The sequence below is a fragment of the Euphorbia lathyris genome, chromosome 4, assembly GCF_963576675.1.
Source record: "Euphorbia lathyris chromosome 4, ddEupLath1.1, whole genome shotgun sequence".
NCBI classification, from domain to species: domain Eukaryota; kingdom Viridiplantae; phylum Streptophyta; class Magnoliopsida; order Malpighiales; family Euphorbiaceae; genus Euphorbia; species Euphorbia lathyris.
Genome location: NC_088913.1, coordinates 67203763 through 67210285, shown reverse-complemented (window position 1 = coordinate 67210285; position 6523 = coordinate 67203763). Strand labels below are relative to the sequence as shown.

The window sequence follows — 6523 nt, the reverse complement described above, 5'->3', positions numbered from 1 at the left end:
TTTACAGAGAACAAGAAGCATGGAAACTTTCGATGACTTTCAAGCGAACGGGTTGTCAATCCTTCCTTGAACCTCGTTTAGAGTTTGTCAGACTCACGGGCGGATCCTCTACTAAATCTTCTCGCTGAATCTTCGGAACAGCGATTGGTCTATCGACTACCAGAATGTAAACTAATATAAACAAATCTAAATGCTACTATGTTTGTAATTATTTAATCAACAATGTGCGTACATCATATTGCTTTTTACAGAATCAAACTTCTAACTCTGAATCGCTTGACTCAGAATTTCTGCATTAATTCTATACTAATCTTCTTCTTCAATTTTCTATATATTTCAACTCTCAATCAACTCTTTATTTATAGATGTTGAAGAGTCGGGTTTAAGGGACGTGTCTGCTACGAAGAGGCGTTCTTATCCAATCGAACGGACGCGTTTCTTTGTGAACGAACGTGTTCGTGTGGCTTCTTCAGAATTTCTGCCCTTACCGAGAATCCAAATTCTCGGCCGAGAATGGGGGAGCAAATATTTAGCCTTCGAAATGTCAAGGGGGAGAATCTGGCGACGCGTGTAGTTTCCGGACCTAAGTAGTTTTTCCCTGAGCGAAGAGTGATAGCCTTTACATGCTCTTTCGGATTTTCCTCCGTATGGCTGGGAAGACTTCCCTCTTTGCGGGATGGAATTGATTTAGCGAGTTGTCCAATTTGAACCTCCAAATTATGGATGCTAGATGATTGGTTTTTAATAAGCTGGTCGAATTTATTCTCGATCCGTTTAAAACCATCGTCGTGATTACTTATTTTTCCGCTCATAGCATCAATAAATTTCTCGATCTTAGAAGATAAAGTGCTAATCGTATCTCTAGATTGATTTTGATAATTATTGTACGATTTTGATTAGCATTCTTATTATTGTTATTATCTCTCGAGTTAAAGTTAGGATGATTTCTCCATCCAAGATTATATGTGTTGAAATAAGGGTTATTAGTTTGGTTTTGCCCTTGCACAAAATTTACCTGTTCAATCTCGCTCATACCTTCATAATCCACATCCATTTGAATTGTATTACCATTACGATCGCACGGTGCCATAAACTTATCTATTTGGTGCGATAAGGCAGAAAATTGGGCATGTAACATCCTAACTGGATCAAGATTCACTATACCTTTAACCGATGATGTAGTTGAGGATGATGATTTCGCCACTGGTATATGTCCACGCTCCGCGGGCCACATACTACTATTGATTGCCATTTCCTCCAAAAGTTCTCTTGCTTGGGCTGATGTCTTCTTCATGAATAATCCTCCAGACATAGCATCTAATGAACCTCTTGTTGTAGGATTTAATCTATTATAAAATGTTTGCATTAAAAGTTCAGCGGGCAATTGGTGGTATGGGCATAAACGTTGAAGTTCTTTAAAACGTTCCCAAGCCTCATAAAGAGTTTCATTATCATGTTGAGAAAAAGATGTTAACTCTTTTATGACTCTTGCGGTTTTTGCTAAAGGAAAATATTTTGATAAAAATGCTTAGGCTAATTGCTCCCAAGTTTCAAATGTTGCGGCTGGCATGGAAGTTAACCATTCTTTGGCTCTATCCTTCAAAGTAAAAGGAAAAAGGCGAAGTTTGATTGCTTCGGCAGTCACATCTGTTATTTTAAAAGTGTCACAAATTTCTAAGAAATTTGTCAAATGGGTGTTAGGATTTTCGTTAGGCAACCCGAAAAATGTTACATTATTTTGCAACATATTAAGCAATGCTGGCTTAATTTCAAATTGGTTTGCATTTATTTGGGGTCTAACTATGATGTTTGTTACATCGGCCACTCCTGGCCTAGCGTAATCCATAAGTGTTGCCATAATTTCTGGCTCGGTAACTCTGGGTTTTATTGGAGTTTTGTTTTTGTTTTTGTTTTGTTTGTTGTCTTTCTTATTCTTTTTAACCGTTTTTTCAATTTTTGGGTCTAGCGGTTTTGGCGGAATGCCTGAACTTCGAGAACTGCGCATGAACTTGAAATTTTGCACGAACCGAAACTACCTTCAAAACAAAATTCGAAAAATAAATATGTTAGTAATTTGAAATAAATGAAATATAAAAGTTTGAATAAGTATGAATAAACCTAGATTCGAAATATAACATGAAAAATCTAAATTTTTGTCAAAAATTTTGGCGTTCCCCGGCAACGGCACTAAAAACTTGTTAAGCGATTTCCACAAGTGCACGGTATACGCTTGTGGTAATAAAAGATATCGAACCCACAGGGAACGATTTTTAACAAAAACTTATTTTGAATCGGTTAGATTTACTTTAAAGGTTTATAATATGTAAAATCGTTTAATTGGATTTGGTTTTGAAATTGCTAGAATAAGAATTGGATTAGAATATGTCGAATGTTAGAGATCACTTCTGATTTAAGGATAAATTTACAAAACAGAAACGTTTAGTTCTTTAGAAAAGTAAACAAATGTATTCGTTTACATTAAGCAAAGAAAACAACTTTAAACTTTGTATAAATTATGAAAATGAAATAACGTAAATTCCTCTAATTAATAGGCCTTGAACGCAACAATCCCCTATCGGGTTCGATTGTTTCCTTAACCAAATTAATACTCTTCCGAGATATCAATTCGTCTAAGTGTTCAACAAAGTTTCCTTGTAAAGATTTTGAATTCAACTACGTTTTAATGAAAACACCAGAACTCACTTCAGATCATTTACTAAAGTGCTACATAAAAATCTATCAAATAGAATGAACTTTATTAGATGAAATGTGAATTTGATACAAGTTTACAGAGAACAAGAAGCATGGAAACTTTCGATGACTTTCAAGCGAACGGGTTGTCAATCCTTCCTTGAACCTTGTTTAGAGTTTGTCAGACTCACGGGCGGATCCTCTACTAAATCTTCTCGCTGAATCTTCGGAATAGCGATTGGTCTATCGACTACCAGAATGTAAACTAATATGAACAAATCTAAATGCTACTGTGTTTGTAATTATTTAATCAACAATGTGTGTACATCATATTGCTTTTTACAGAATCGAACTTCTAACTCTGAATCGCTTGACTCAGAATTTCTGCATTAATTCTATACTAATCTTCTTCTTCAATTTTCTATATATTTCAACTCTCAATCAACTCTTTATTTATAGATGTTGAAGAGTCGGGTTTAAGGGATGTGTCTGCTATGAAGAGGCGTTCTTATCCAATCGAACGGATGCGTTTCTTTGTGAACGAACGTGTTCGTGTGGATTCTTCAGAATTTCTGCGCTTGCCGAGAATCCAAATTCTCGGTCGAGAATGGGGGAGCAAATATTTAGCCTTCGAAATGTCAAGGGGGAGAATCTGGCGACACGTGTCGCGACCGAGAATGGAGGATTCTCGATCGCAACACGGAGTAATTTCTTCCGTTTTCGACTTCGGCCTCGTCCTCGTTTCGGTGCGTTTGATCTTCGTCGTCTTTGACTCCTTTTGTAGGGTTTTTCTTCTGTTTTTTACCAGTTTTCGTTCCTATTTGGATTTTACCAAATATTTAGGTACCTTACAAGAAAGAAACATATTCGAAAGTAAAAGTATTCTAAATAGGTATAAATAGTATGAATTCGTAGCAAAACTGATGTAAATACTAATGATATTTTGGGCTTAACAACCTTCACGAATCTTCTATCCTCTCTTGTCTTGTTTCTTTGAGTATTGTATTTTTCCATTGAAAAAGAAAAGAGATGGATTCATCTTCTTCCTCACCTTGCTCTCTCTCTCATCTAACCATAAAAATGCCTCATCACTTCTCTCTTTTCTGGTTTCACTAGGTTTTTCCATCTTAGAGATGAGTTTTATTCGCTCCGATTTGAGTTTCCTTGTGGTACTGTCGGATCATTTTTGGTCTTTTGGTGGTCGGTGGGTTGACGTGAAGCATTTCACTGCCACTTAGGGGTCTGATCGATCTCCCTCTTAACATGTGAGGGTAAGAATTGAAGGTGAGCTTCGGGTTTGACGGAGCTTATCTGGCGGATTTTCTTCAATTTTAAGTTTTGGAGACCGGAACCACTTGTTTAGAATAGTGCTTCTAGCGGTGTCTAGAGGAGTTCGACGAAGGTTCGTTCTCTTTCTCGATGGTCACTGTTTGTTTTTCTCGGCGCTCCTAATGGACCGATTCTGATTCCCTGTTCTATTTTAGTGTTTCTCTTGTGTTGCTTAGGATGTTTTGATGGATAATCATTTTGATGCCGATTTGCACCGTCTTTTTCTGCTTATGAAATTAGTCTTTTTTTTTCCTTAAATCAAACATTGATATATGTGAATTTTCTTCTGATTTGAGATGTGTGTTTTATGGTCACCGGTCAGTGTCCTTAAGACCGTTTTGGGTCTCTAGTGATCGAATCTATACATGCACGATAATTTTTCAAGATACCTATTGCTATTCTGTTAGTTTAGATCAAATAAAAAGCGAAGAGGAAGATGGCTTCCTGGGATAATTTGTGTTAGGTGATGATAACACCATGATAATTTTCATCATCCTCACTCTTAGAGTCGTATATACTTCATTCTCCATCTTCCGAAAAAGATGATGTCACAAAGAAAGCTCCCACAAATGGGTCATTTGTTGTGAGATCATTAATCAGATCATTAATAACTTCTTCATCTTTGAACTGTTCTTCTGGGGCGTAGATTATAGTTATCTACCTTGTATCTCTTCAAATTCTGAAAAAACAACATATGTAAGCATAGGTCAGACAATTTTTTTATACAAATTTATCCGCCATTGGATCATAAAACAAAGAAACTCACCTTGTGGCACTTGTCTGGTCTTCTTGGACCGATGAAGGGACATTTCTTGGCAGTAGTGATGCCAAGAACTCTTTTCATCCTTTCACCTCCAAACTTGATTCCATTTCCAAGAAAGGCAAACAAGTCGTGTTGTTGTCTACATATGTTGATGGTGGCGTGTTGTACGGACAAAGTGTGAATTCTTTTGGAAGACTTCCTCTTCAAATTTGCGATTCTGAGTTTGACTTCCAAAGCTTTTACAATTGCATGATACAAGCAGGTACCTTCTGAACAATAGAAGAAGAAGAAAAATTAACCTCAAACCAAAAATAAACAGAAACAGAAGAAAAATACTAACTAGCTCATATCTTCTTATATTTTTGAAAGTTGTCACTAATATTCATTTTAAAAAAGTTATCATTAATATTTATACATAATAAAATTACATTCAACTCGAAAACACGACACAAAATCGACACTAACCCGACATGTTAACACGATTGTAACACAATAGTTTTTGGGTTGGATTTGAGTTTATTCTTTTTAACACAAACCCGAAAATAATATTATACAAACATGATAATTATCGGGTATAGTGAAGGGGTATTTTAGGTACTTAATATGAAAATAAAACTCAAAACTTGGTGTATAAACAAGTATATTAGTACAAACAACTATGATCTACTAAAGAAAAACTTAATAAATAATGTTTGAGAATTTGTCCAAGAAAAACTTCATTGGCCCTAAAACTTTTAAAATATGTTATATATATCCTCTCAATTTGTCTAAAATATTCGGATAGCCCTTCAACTTGTTTAGAGAGAAATCTCCAAAAAATAATGTCTTTGGAAAATAAAAAATCTAGTTCCAAAATCAATATACTTGTTTAGAGAAAAAAAGCTCACATATTTTTTTTAAGAAAACGTGAAAGTACAAAGTTTGTTTTGGACATTATATGTAACATTAAGCACCTTAAGAAACTGATTTTGATATTTTTATAGTCTCGCGCGACTATTTATCTCAAATAATAACAATAAAATTGTTACTATGATTTATATTCCTTTCTTTCAGTAACGTTTTTTTCCAAATATAACGTTTTTTTCCAACTATGATTTATATTCCTTTCTTTCAATTCTTTAATATATCCAGTGATGACAACACTATGATATTTTTCATCTTCCTCACTCATAGAGTCGTATATGCTCCATTCTCCATCTTCCGAAAAAGATGATGTCACAACGAAAGCTCCCACAAATGGGCCATTTGTTGTGAGATCTTTAATCCTATCATTAATAACTTATTTATCTTTGAACTGTTCTTTTGGGCATAGATTATAGTTATCTACCTTGTATCTCTTCAAATTCTGAAAAAGCATCATATGTAAGCATATGTCAGACAATTTTTTATACAAATTTATCCGTCACTGGACCATAAAACAAAGAAACTCACCTTATGGCACTTGTCTGGTCTTTTTAGACCGATGAAGGGACATTTCTTGGCAGTAGTGATGCCAAGAACTCCTTTCATTCTTTCACCTCCAAACTTGATTCAATTTCCAAGAAAGGCAAACATATTGTGTCGTTGTTTGCATATGTTGATGGTGTGTTGTACGAACAAAGCAGGAATTCTTTTGGAAGACTTCCTCTTCAAATTTGCGATTCTGAGCCTTCACAATTGCATGATACAAGCAGGTACCTTCTGCACAAAAGAAGAAGAAAAGAAATTAATCAAACAGAAAAGAAACAGAAACAGAAGAAA

The 6523-nt window shown here is 35.1% G+C and overlaps 1 non-coding gene across 1 annotated transcript; it reads left to right on the top strand.

The window, feature by feature from the left end:
- Positions 1-1382: 1382 nt before the first annotated feature.
- LOC136228282 (small nucleolar RNA R71) lies at positions 1383-1489 on the top strand. Its single transcript, XR_010688610.1, has one exon. It is a non-coding gene; the product is annotated as a small nucleolar RNA R71 (small nucleolar RNA).
- Positions 1490-6523: the final 5034 nt, after the last annotated feature.